Genomic DNA, 12,731 nt, shown 5'->3' on the forward strand with positions numbered 1-12,731 from the left:
ATGGCACGTCAGATCCTATTGTTTCATTCAATAGAGCTTCCTAGGACTTGATGCCAGAAGAAATTATTAACTCCTCCATGCTTCATGTTATAAGAGGTACTTGTACTTCAAACCAAATTACTTTAATTAGACCGAAGGACTTCACTCTTTAGAAATAATTAATTGCTTATAAAACCCAGACATTTCCTTAAGTTCCTTGGTTATGGTATGACATGAACCAAACAAAATATGCCCAGATAATCCCATATACCTGAGAGCAATGCAAATCTCAAGTCCTTCTCAGAGAGTTTCCCATCTGACCATGACTGATACTCCACATGTGCCTACAGACTCCTTAGTGGCATGTGTAGGAATCACATGCAAGCTTTCTCATGTCCTCTTTTCGGTCAGGAGTAGTTATTTTATCTGTGTTGTCTACTGAAACCGTTGAGCATGGCAAATAGATAAAGCTTGGTCATATTTAGATAAAGGAAGGAGCACTTTGCAGCTTAGCTCATGCCAAGTTCATGTGAGGTAGTCCTCAGTTTTAGGACAGGCAATTCAAAAACAGCAAGTTGAAATATATAATCAAGGATTTTATGTTGAAGTGGAGAGACTTGGTTTATGTAGTTTCTGTTGTCTGTATTTAGTCTAATTGTCATTTACATTCCTAGGAGAAAAATGGCCACAGCCAGAAACATCATAAATCAATTTTTTTAAGGAATGTGTGATCTGTCCTGTAAAGATACTAGTTTTTATTTAAGTTAAGAAGGGACTAAATAGGAAGTTCTAAAAAGCAGTTCAAATTAGACATCTATAGCCAAAGTTAGGATTTCTGAATCCTAGCCACAGCAGCTGCCAGCTGTCAGAGTTGTTCAGCTGAGGAAAGGAAAAGGAAGCTGTTGCTAAAAAAGCACAGAGGAGCCTAAGATGTGTTAGAAAAAGCATTTTCAAGAATGCTCGAGGTATGGAAAAGCAAGATAAAAGCTGTTTTAAGGAAGTGAACATGGGGTTGTCTGGATATGTCTGCACTACGTTGCCAGTCTGCAAAAATTCAGTACCAAAAATTCTTCTTAATAATCAGGAAGCACATCTTGAATTTAGCCAGCAACAACATTTACTCTGCAGTGACATTAAAAGTAAGTAATTTATGACTGTAGCCCTTAATCTATTTGCACACAAGACAGTAATATTGAAAGTTGGCTATTGGTCAAACTGCTTATCTACTTTAATTTTTTACTTTTCAGCTACATGTAGGGACTCTTAGTGTCTCTCTCTCTGTGCTAATTCAATAGCAAAGCCTGTGCTGAGTTTTTTAACTTGGAAAGGTTAGAAATTATTTGTTATTGGAAGCAAAGCAGACAGCACAGCAGGTATGGCGTCGGTGGAATACTGCCAGCCCTGTGACCTGAGCAGCAGTGGGAGGAGATGCAAGACTGCCATTTCAAGGGAAAGAACCAAAGCATAGCTTTAAGCATATGGATTGTGAGATTAAGCTGATAAATAAAGCAGCAGCTTGAATACCATATCCTGAGTTCCTCTCCACGTAGATATGCTTCTCTGAGCTTGGAGGAAATGTAAGGAGCTACTGAGACTTGCACTGAAATGACACAATAATCGCAACAGTGCTGACAAGAAATTTGTTGGCAGTTTTCACATCTGCACAGCCGTAAAAAGCAATGGCATTCAAATATATTGCAATACATTGGCTGCCCTAAATACCACTTGGTCTCCTCTCTGCCCAAATGGCTTCCCTTTGTCTTGAAGGAAGAAAGATAAATGAAGAGATTCTCTCTTCAGAAGATGCTGCCTGTCAGTGGAATAGTGAGTATTCAGCACTTCTGAAGAAGTTCTTTTAATGGTGCCTACTTCTCAGCCATTGGAACAGAATTAGCTACTTAACCAGATGGGTTCAGCAATCATTCCAAACAAAATCAGTCTCCCTGGGAACATTAATCGTCTTGGGACTGAATGTGGAAGGGTTGTTTTTTGTTGAGGTAGGGTGTGGGGTTTTTGTTTCTCTATCAACCCTTCAAGATACATTTCAGGTGTAACCACTAATGAAAGCAGCCCTGAGTGTAAACCCTCTGATGGCAAGCACAACAGGGCTCCTTGGGTCTGGGGCCAGAGGAAGCAACAGCATGGAGAAAAATAATGAATTCAAGTGGTTCCCTCAATTCCTCACAGAGACATACCTCATCATGGGCAGGCGGTAATGCTGTTAACATCCAGAAAACTGCTGTGTTTTGGTCAGTCTTGCTAATTTAATTTGTAGTTTGAAAGGGAGACAGATATATTGGGAGGAAAAAAAAAGCTCCCAGCAAGAGCAAACATCTCAGCTTCCTCTTCACTGCCATCCCACTCCAAGAACCACCTTCTGCAAAGTTGGACTGTGTTTTCCAGTGAGGGTTTTCCAGAGCTCTATGTTACTGTCCACAGTGAGACACCCTGCAGACTAGCACAGCTGTCTGTGACCCTCCTGCCAAGGTTCCTTGGGCTGTCTCACTGCAGGCACAGGAGAACCCTCAGGAAGATGTGGGGAGAGAAGGGGAACCTTTGGGAAGCTCTAGAGAGTGTATTTGAGGAAGGCAGCTCTTCTGAATGGTGTCAGAGCCCCATGGAGAGGCTGCAGGAGCCCTGGGGACACACAGTGAGAGTCTCTGAGGCCATGACGGACATGAGACCTCCTCCCTAAGGAGCTTTTGGGGGGGGTCTGTGTTGTGATGGTGATTTTCCTCCTGAGGAAGCTGCCATTTATCAGTGAGGTGAGGCAAACCCTCCATGAACTAAAGGCTCCATCTTGACAGGATGAGCTGGGCAGAAAGGGGAGATCTATCTAAAAAAAGAAGAAAAAAAATTTAAAAAAAATAAAATAAAAAAAAAAATCACCTTTCTCAAGGGAAACTTGTGGCACAGGGTTTTCCCACTACTGATGTGGTGAGTGTTTGGACAGAAGACACAGGTGGCTTCCCCTCTGAGCCAAGACAGGGTCAGGGTAGGGGCGCATCTGAGGGGATTGTGCCTTCCCCATGGCCTCTGAGCATGGACCATTTCAGCAGGGAACTGATATTTCCAAGGAGGATTTCATCCAACCTGCTTGTGTAGCACAGCCATGGATGGCAACACTGTGAGGAAAACTCATGAACTTCGCAACTTCTGACTCCTTTATTTTGTAACCTAACAGCATGTAAAAGTGAGTACCTTTCATTCTCTTTCTGTTTTAAAAATCTGCTTACAGAAGAAGAAAGACCAATAGAGAGTAAGATGCCTGTGACAGATTCCAGGATATGTACTGGTGGGTAGTTGCTTTTTCCTACAAACCCAGTGGTATTGAAATTCCCTGCACTGCTGGAATTCTGCCCTGCTGGCTCTGGCAGCAAAACCTGTTAGTTTGTTCTTCTGGGCTCCATGGGCTCTTTTCCTACAAATATGCTACATCAGGAGGTGAACCCACCTATTTGGTTTAGGTAAGCCTATTTGGTTTACCCACCAAATATTAGCTACAAAATGGCAAAGGAAACTACTCTTAAGTATTAAAAAAATGCTTAAAAATATAGATTTATAACTCTTTCCCAAACTGATTTCATGCTCTAGAGCTGATGGGAGCACTTATTGTGGATGTTGCCTGGACAAACAATTTTTTCTTTGAGTGTGAGAGTGTGATAGCATTTTTATATCAAGTAAGGCAAGGAAAAGTTAACATTGGGATGAGATTTTTCTCAGTCATAGTGTTGCATGGGTTTCTTTCCTGCTGTTTGTAACCACTTGTTCTGTAGCTTTAAATACGGCTCACCAAGCACTATAGAGGACAAGGTTACCTTACTGCCACCTTCTTGATGCCTCTTGGTCACAAGCCAAATCAGGGTGTGTGGGAATTAAATAGCTCTATCTGTCTCTTCAGGCAATAGTGATCCTCAGATTTCATTTCCTTGTAAGCCTGGTTATTAAATTAATGATACCACAAGATGTGTGGACTTTGAACACTCTTGTGTTGTTTTTTCACATTTTTCTGGACTTATAGCCTCGGGTGAGTACACATGACATATCAAATATAAAACTTAAAATGTTTGTTCAGGCACTAGAATTTAGTAAGTGCTTACTTCTGTGTAGTAGTGCCTTTTCTTTCATATATAGTCTATTAAATCACGGTATGATTTAATAGACTATATTATAAAGCTCTAGTGACCTGACAAATATGGGACCTAAAATAAATACTTAAGGTTTTATGTTGGTTTTCTTTTTGCCAAAGCTGGAGCACAGTTTGTATTCTAGTGCACACTGCAGCAATGCATGGAAAGTTTCTCCAACTGACTGTTGATTATTGTTGTTCCCAGGCCATGAATCAAGCCTGAAAAAGCACAAGTAATTTACTGTAGTTAGACAACACTTATCATACAAGTTAGGCATCCTTGCCTAAGTTGGGATTCTTGTGTTTCAAATCACTGTTGGACAATTTGATAAAAATTAATTTGTAGTTTGATGGTAAATTCAACAGAATGGTGCTACCTATTTCTCCCTTAAAATGACTGTAAAACCCAGCTGATCTGGAAGCAGTCTTTATTTTGTTCTAAGGAACTCATATATACTGAAGATTATGGGTCCCTTGTTGAGGAATTTGAGGCTGCAGAAAAGAACAGAAATGCTTTAACATCTGCAGTTAACTAAGATCAGTTGATATGTGACACTGCCAAGGTTCTGAAAAGGCTTTTAGTCATATGTCACCAGAATTCACCAGAGAATGAGAAGATTCCTCATGTGCCCTGGGTTCTGAGAACTCTGTATAACACCATGATTTTGCATGGGAATGAAACAGTCTCTTAATGCCACCAGGTTTTTAATGACAAGTCATGGCATTTTACAGTTAGTATTTGTCAGTTATTGTCTCCTTTTGACACTGTGCCATGATTAGCCAGCCAGATACCAGTTAAACCAATTTGATCGTGTATGTGCAATGAACTCTGTGTGCCTAAAGTGCATGACTCTCTGTGGGAGTGTGGGTCTTTAGAGTGTGTCTGACACTAATGGACACAAACTGACTGTCACATCAAGATGTGGGGTGGAGGACAGAGCAGCCTCAGTTCCAGAGATGCAAACCAAACACAGAAATTTATGATGGCCAAGTTTTTTTAGGTGGAATTACAGGCATGTTGGGAAAATAGAAGTGCATGTTAAATGTGGTCTGTGCACTGAATTCCACAAGTGGCATCTGTAAGGTAGCCTCCATGAAATGTATTGGACATGTTGGTGCAGCCTTTGTTTTGTTTGCTCTCCATGCTCTGTGCTCAGAATATCCTGAAACTACACAGCTAAAAATTCATGAAACCTGTGCAGAGGTCTGTGAAAGAATTCTATTCAGTTTAGAAATGAAAAAATTTTCTCTGAGGCTGCAATGTCTCCTGAGGGGCCACTTTTAACTGTTTTTCTCATAGCTTTAAAAAATATTTTCTGCTTTTCTCATAAGAGTTCTCCATTGTGATTATCTGTGCAAACAAAGCAACGTTCATTTAATTCATGTATGGATCAATATGTGGTGTTGTACTTAACAGATAGTAGGGTGTAGATGCTTATTTAGTTATCAAGTATAAGTAATGAAGACTTTTCTTTTAACCATGGAGGACAGAAAAATTGAGAAGCAGTCACCTTAGAGAAAATTTTACAATTAGATTTACAAAGCAGTGATAATGAGGAAATTATCATGACTGTATCTGTTTGCTGAGGAAAACAACTGGCAAAATTTTGTTTGCAGCCCTTTAAAGGGTGTATATAGTGACATATAGGACAATTAAGCAGATAATTGACATGTAGTTGGGTATTGATTATTCCTACTTAGAGGGAGCTGTTTTTAAGGCAGTGATTTCTCTGCTTTCTGTTTCATGGACATGGCATTAACAGTTATGATCATTATAGTCTTGGCTCTCACTAGCTTTAGGTTTTCTGTCACCTGGTGCCATGGAGAGTATATCCTGCATATGAGACAATTAATTTTGTCTAGAACTTTTACTTTTTGCTTTTTTTTCATGCCTGCAATCTAGCAGGTAATTTCACACCAAGGACCTAATTATTTTACCTTTCCTGGAATTTCTCTTCTCTTTAAAACATTCATAAAGACTGTGTAACTGTTTCTGAGGTCCCAATTAGAGTTGAAGAAAACTTGCCTGGCAACGAAATACTTTAAGAAATAAATGTATGTTTAAAAATCTGTCAGAATCTTTAGTGTACTGAAATTGTATACTGCTGTTTTAAAACAGAATAACTGCTGCCAGTTCTTTGTCACACTCTTCTCAAATTTTTAAACAGAAGTGGATATAAGTAATAGAGAGAGAGCAGTAGAGAGCCCCACAGGGCTGTTCCTCTTTCCTGAGATTTCTTTCTATTGGGGGAAAAAAAAGATTATGTCATTTTAAAGGTATTTCTCTCTTTCATATATTCCAGTGTATTTCCAAATGTTTCAAGCAAGAACAAAGTCTAGAGTTTTGTAAAGTCTGAATTTAGAATCCTTAACTCCAAGCAGATTCAGGATTTTCATGTTTGTCTGGCTTCACACAATTCTCTTGTAGCACGAGGTGTGGAAAATACCCCCTTGCTTTCTAAACTCCTTCTCAGGGAGGAGCCTACGTGTAGTTGGAGCCAATCTTGGCCCCAGATTTTCTAAATTATTTATGTCCAAAGGATTATGCAAGTGTAATTGAGCCCTTATCCAGCAGGATTAAGGGTGGCAAACCAAATTTATATGACAATAAATTATTTATTATGATAATGATTAGACTAGAAGATCTTAATCAGAATTATTTACCAGACAGTATAGGTAGCTATAACTAGAAGTATAGTGCACCATTTTTGAATCAATATTGAAGCAATTATATTAAAGCAATTATATTGAAGCAATTGCATTAAAGCTAGAAAACCAGTTATTAAGAAGAGATTGATGTTACTCACTCATGGCAATCTCTTTCACTCAGCCACAAGGAGTAACCTTGAGGGGTGCTCCTCAAGGGAGCAATCTCCACATACACCCTGAGGAGGGGCTTGTTAGGAAACCTTCCTGTTAAAAGGTGGGACTGGGCTTTTATAGTGAGATATATAGATATATAGATATAATATATCACTATTACATATTTTTATGTGTGTACATGTATGTATGTGTATATGTGTGTATATATATATAGTGGCAATATAAAGTGATTGTCTGTCAATCATATATTTCTCGGCCAGCAGTGTCAGCTTAGCATCTTTAGATAAGTTACTGGAAGTGTCACTTGTCTGTCCCTTTATGAGGTCTGCCACGTGTTCATCTCACTGCCAGGATATTTAACTTTGGGATTGATGAGTCAGGCAGGTTTCAGCATTATTCAGCACCAAAAGCAGCATGGCATGCCCTCCTCCATCCAGCACTGTTAGCTTTGAAGATAGGGTATTGTTCAAGTGATTTTTAACCCCTGCTCTAGGAAGAGCTTTCCTGCTACACAGGTACAGCTGGTGTTACAGATATCCAATTCTTGTCCCTGATTTTCACTGCCTATTTGTTCTCTGCCTTTTCCTGGACCACTTCCTTTTCAGAGGAGGGCAGTGCTGCTTGTATGTCTGTCTTCTCCATTCCAGCAGTGGCTCTTTAAGAGGAATTTTTTGCTATTCTGCCCTCTGAAAGCACAGCCCACTCTTTCCATCAAGTGCTGGAGCAGAGCTGAGGTGGGTCTGGTGTGTTGCAGAGAGGGAGTTGAGTGGAACAAAGATTTTTCCCATGACTGATTCTCATTTGACCTTATGGCATTGTCTCCAGCAGGAGAAGATTTAGGGGGACAGCTCCAGGCCTTCAGCGTTGGAATACCTGAAATAGAAGCCTCTCAGAGTCCCTCAGAGAGACAAAGAAATGCAGGGACTAAATTGGAACCTTTAGAGAAACTAAAATGTATTAAGCCACGGACATGAAGTAAGAGTGTATGTTTTAGCTTTGAGTAAGTAGAAATGTATCTTTAGCACCTTAAGAGAATGTGTTAGCTAGTAAAAAGCCCTAAAGCCTAGTTTAAAGTTCAGAAGTGTTACCTTTTACAAACTTATCTTAGCTCCACACACAATGAAAACATAGTAAAACATTGCTTGCATTTCTATATGGAACAGACAGAGCTATTTACATAAACAGATAGTACTCTATACGTAGATCTTGGGTAAGAACTGACACTACTTTCGCACATTAGAATTAAGCTTAGATTGGAGCAGAAAGAATATTTTAGAATCGTGTTTTTAGCTGATTGGATGATTTATGAATAAAATCCCCCTGTATTGGGGTGAAAACAACAGGCCAACAACAGAAAGAATAAGGACAACAACAGAAAAAACAAGAAGCAGCTGCTGCTGCTGCAAATGCTGCTGCTCAGAACATTGGGGCTTTATGCCAGAAAGCTTTTTAGCATGGACTTTAATACTCTGAACCCTTTGCCTTCAAGACTGATGTATTCATGCAATAAAGAAACTTTACAACAACAAACAACTGCTCTTGTCTTTTTGAAGACTCAAGACTCATGCAAAACTCGACATTTCAGTAAGATCAAATCATCTGGGAAAAAGACAGTAATGGGAGAAGTTAAAAATAAACTTCCCTTTGCTTTTCCCAACCAGCTGGCTGAAATGATACTGAACCCTTTTCTAGTGTCTTAATAATAGCAAAATCCTTGCTGATACTTTGAGAGGTAACACCATTTGTGGAATATTCAAATGAAACTGCTCAGCACAGCACTGCAAGTAAGCATTTAAGTATAATAAAAGCAGAATAAAATTTTTATTCAAGAGTTAAAATGTGTTCAGATGTCCAAAAGATGGAGGAGGAGAACATATTCCTATATAATTCCTCTCTAGTTTTCTCCTACTCATAATCAGATCTCAGCTAGTGCACCATAGCCAAGCTGAGTGAAACTCTTCCATCTTTCAGTTCCAAATGATTTCATATCAAAAGGTAAATAAGAATCAGTTTACAGCAAAGCATGGCAGAATAACTCACTTCTCACATATTTATAATTCTGTCACCTGAAAAGTATTGCAACACTTGCTTCTTTATAGATTTTGCAGGTAGGGTGGCTAGACAATATATGTCCCTGCAGCTTCTCTGTCTTTTAGAAGTACACTTGATGTGAAGAAAAATAAGGCTTTTCACACTAATTTTAGGTGCATTCACTCTCTTCAAAACAAAGTTGCGTTTACTTATCTTACTACATCAGTGGCATATTTCTTCTTCTGACATAAAATCTAGAGAGTGAGGAGGGAAGTCAGAATGTCTTCAACAAGAGATGTCTGTTAATACCAAAATACACTGACAGTGAAATTTCAGCACAGTTTCAGCCTCACTCATTTGTTTGTAAGTGGGAAGCCAGCTGGGTGATTTTGTTTTGACATTAAAGTAATGAGTTCTGTTCAACTCAAAATTCAGCATTGAATGCTGAGTTGCTGTAATCTGAGACAAAGTTGATTTGGAATGTCAGGTGCTTTCTGATGAGGAAAGATTTTACCTGGAGTTGTGATCTGATCTGTTGTCCAAATATAATAAATCTGAAATGCTGAAAGTTTGACTCTTCCTCAAAAGAGGTGCTGGAAAAACACATACTATTTTTTATTGAGGTTAATAAGCTTTAGACTGACAACCTTAGGTTGCTAATGATAAATACACAATTGCAGTGTACTCGTAATTAAGGTATTTGTATTTAGATTTTATTTTTTATACATGCCTTTTTATTATTATTTTCTTTCAGAAAGATTCATCTTGTGGCTGTGCAGGGTATTCTGCAACTATGGTTTTGTTTAAAAATATCTTCTTTCCCTTGGAATCAAATAGATTTTATGTTTCCTCATCCTAAATTCAGCATTGAAAGATTTCGAATTACAGTCAGTTGGAACTGATTGCTAATAAATCATTATTGAAAACTGTAACAGTGATTTAATTAAAGTTTACTCTTCTTTTATACTTGTGATTGTACTTAGAATTAGTTTTATACATCCCAACTGTTTTCTCTTAAGTGAAGAGTGCAACTTTAAAGAAGCATATTTTTCACTGTTTTTTTCTTTGGTTTTTTTTTTTCATTCTGGGGTATGTTAAAATACCCAGCAGGTTTTACAGGAAAAGTAGAGGCTGAAATATAAGTTTAATTATTGCTTGATTATCTCAGCTTTATGAATAAGCCAGCATAGACTTCTTAGCTTTGTTGGGAGAGAGGCCTCATCATCTATATTTCATGGTTCACTGGAATAACTAAGATTGGCATGGAGTTGACAAGTGCCAGCTTCTTGCTCTTGCACCAGATTCACCTCCTGCAGTTCTCATGTACTTTGAATGTCCCTTCACATTGTGATGGCAGAAATCCAGCAGAACTGATCTTGTCCATTTCTAGGTGTGAATGTTGCCATTTTGGTGTTGCATTGAGTTCCTTGGACTGAAGGTGACTGAGGGGTTTCTGGGCAGTAGGACTGTTTGTCCTCCCATCTTCAGCCTCTTTGTCCTGCAATGTTCAGATATTTCATTATCCTGCTTGGTGCTGCCTTGGAGGCCTCCAGTGTGGGAGCACAACCATTTGTTTATCAGAAGTGTTGTGGAGGACGCATTCTTGAAAAAATTTTCTCATACAACATTGTGTTTTCTTGTATCTAAATTACTATTTCATGCCACTGAAGGGGGAAGGAGGAGGAATATAAAGTACAATAATATTGCTGCCTCTGTGAGGCATGTTAAGACTTGGCTATGCTTGAATTCTTGATGAATGAGGTAGTTTATTGACTTCCTCACACAGAGGAGATCTGCTTAACATTTTCTCCTGACACACGGCTCCCATACGAAGAGATTATGTACCACATTAGGGAATGCATAATTTGTGATCTCTTCAAAGAATATTCCAGGAAAGGTGAGAGATAATCCAGTACTTCCGAAGATGTATTTAAAGCCTCTGCCAATGAGATCATCTTAAGAATTAGACAGAGATTTACTTAGTCATTTTGCTTTTAGTGCTGCTGACATTTCTAAACAAGAGGCTGACAATAAACTAATTCAGAATGAGTTCATGCCTTCAGGCTTGTTCGTACCATAGACGAAGCAGCCTCCATAGGAAAAAAAAGGCAATGCAGAGGGCAGGGTGTGGAAGGCTTTGCTTCAGAGTCAACATTTCTCATGTCAGCAGTGTTTTAGATTTCCTGGTGTAAAGAACCTTTCAACTTTGGCAGATATCAGATAGTTTTTTCCTTCATTTTTTTCTTAATCCCAAGTTGCCAACAGCCGTTGTAGAAATAAAAAATTCTGTCTGGTTCTGCAGATGCATGCCTAACTTTTAATTAACCCAGTGAACACATATAGATCAAATTTGCTGTATCCATTCATCTGTGCTTGAATAAGGGAGAGGAATGTCTTCAGTGCTGTAATGTAGTAGAGTTTATTTTTAATTAACCTGATTTGCATTTGTAAGTGATGGCTAATTAGTACAGCTCGTTCATTGTTTATATCTAGGACTACTGAGAATGGTTTGATTTTTCTACCTACTTCGTTCTGGGCCATAAATATACATCCACTACCTGCAACTTTCAGGCAGCTATCAACTGAACTGATACTAGTATTTGTAGGAGTTCATATTATATAACGACAATACTTTCTTGGGGCAAGATCGTCAGAAAGGTTTCTGAATTTTTGTGCATTTTAGCTCTTGCAGTATGTAAATCATGGATCTGAGTTTTGAAAATATAACCTATTTTTATTCTTCCTAAGCAGCTGTGAATTATCCTTAAATAACTTCTCTTTTTGATGGGAGAGCATACTAAATAATAGAAAACTGGGGCTTACAGAGCCCGCCTTCCTCCTTCTTTCACTCCTGGGTGATATTTAAGTTGCTGGCACACCAATGAGACTTTAGACAGAAGGAAAAACAGTGCATCCTTCATCTTCCTCTGCCCCTCAAAAAATACAGTCAAATTTTCCCTGTGACTTTCAATGTTTAATCTTGGAAAGATTTTCCTAATATCCATGTGACTCTTCCTGGAATGCTGCAGACAGTGAATCTTTCAGGAAACAAATGAGCTACAGCAGAATGGCCTGGGAAAGATATTTGGAGGAAAAATGTCTTATTGGAGGTCATATTCCATGTTGCTACCCAAATGCCCAAAGCTGAAAAATATATTTCAAGAAAGTTCACTCTGGTTTTCTGGAGCATAAAAGGAGACAAGACAGGGACAGGATACATTCTGAGCTTACTGGTTCCCTTAGAGGAATAAACAATGGCAACAAACATACCCCTGGTACTCTATAACTGCTGTCAGCTGGAGCTGGTTAAAAGGTATATGCTAACAGTGCATTCAGTTAAATGTTTTATTTCCTGACAGCTTTTCTGAATAAACAATTTAAGTTGGATGTCTCTGCTCCAACTAAACTCCTTTAAACGTGATCCAACTGCATTCTTTATGTGTTTTTTTATTACTCCTCAGTGCATAAGCCCTCATAATCAGCAAATGTCAATGTTTCCTTGTAGAATGCAAATGCAACTTCTATGGGTGCACATAATTCCCCCTCCTTGTTGGTCAATGCTGAGGGACGTCAGTGCACAAACCTAGCATGGCACAAAGCAATCAAGCCATTTTTAGCACCTACATATGCCAGAGAAAAAAAATCAGATTCCGGGATAGGAACCTACCAGCTTCCCAGTGCAGTAAGTTGTTGGTGGAACTAAACTTCCTTCCCCAGTTATGTTGTTAATGTGAGTGCAGGCTTAAACATGCTCACAGATAGAACCAGG

The 12,731-nt window shown here is 38.8% G+C and overlaps 1 long non-coding RNA gene across 1 annotated transcript; it reads left to right on the plus strand.

The window, feature by feature from the left end:
- Positions 1-2,068: 2,068 nt before the first annotated feature.
- Positions 2,069-8,931, plus strand: LOC147653180 (uncharacterized). Its single transcript, XR_015286971.1, has 3 exons — positions 2,069-2,228; positions 3,036-3,172; positions 7,757-8,931. It is a non-coding gene; the product is annotated as an uncharacterized LOC147653180 (long non-coding RNA).
- Positions 8,932-12,731: the final 3,800 nt, after the last annotated feature.

This window comes from Cyanistes caeruleus, chromosome 5, assembly GCF_971803275.1.
Source record: "Cyanistes caeruleus chromosome 5, bCyaCae1.hap1.1, whole genome shotgun sequence".
Lineage (NCBI taxonomy): Eukaryota > Metazoa > Chordata > Aves > Passeriformes > Paridae > Cyanistes > Cyanistes caeruleus.